An 870-nucleotide genomic window follows, 5' to 3' on the forward strand; every position below is an offset into this window, starting at 1 on the left:
CGTACCTTTTAGAACCGATGGCATAAACTCTCATCGTTTTGGCGCGAAAATACAGGAGAAAGAAATACAAGAAAGCGAGCATACAGCGAATCTCAGGCCCAGATTTGTATTGAGAAATCGTCGACATCGACACACCAGTCTCGTTGTGAAAGACCTGAGAACATCGAAATAAAGCTTTAATTATTGTTTTTGGGTTTTGTAGGTAGCAATTGAGTGACAATTTTTGATCGTCGTTAACTTTTTTTTTTTTTTTTGTGTGTGTGTGTGCGAGTTGAATAGGGGCAAAAATCGATATAATTTTCTTGTTCTTTTACTATTTCTTTACTCTTTTTAAGAATATATATTGTAGAATTAAGGCCTGTAAGGTTGTGTGTTTTTCATATATAGAATAGAATAGAAATAGAATCCCTTGGTGTTCAGTTCGAACTTTTCCCGATGATTAATTTTTCCTTCCTATTTCTCACTCTCTTTTCACGGCACAAACACGCGCACATGTGTCTGTGAATGTCTGCCTTTGTATACTTATCATAAAGAATGTATATCTATCTGTATGTATGATTACTACGAATGAAAAAGAAATATACACCTACAAAATACAATGAACAAATGTTTGAATGGCAGCATAAGAATGTCTATAAAAGCTTCTCTACATCTGTGCTAGTCGTTTCTTCAGTGGAAAGTAAGCTCTGAGGAAAGATTTTCCCTGGAGTGAGATCCTCCGTGCGATTGCAGACGTAAAACCTGGCTATTTGGTGAACAGTCATAATGTGTTTTAGTTATTATTACGTTATGATGGCAAATAAAGTCATAGATGTTATAAACCAAAAAACATACAGATATATTTATATTATTACATACTATACTAAGTCT

This window comes from Penaeus monodon, chromosome 28, assembly GCF_015228065.2.
Source record: "Penaeus monodon isolate SGIC_2016 chromosome 28, NSTDA_Pmon_1, whole genome shotgun sequence".
NCBI lineage: Eukaryota > Metazoa > Arthropoda > Malacostraca > Decapoda > Penaeidae > Penaeus > Penaeus monodon.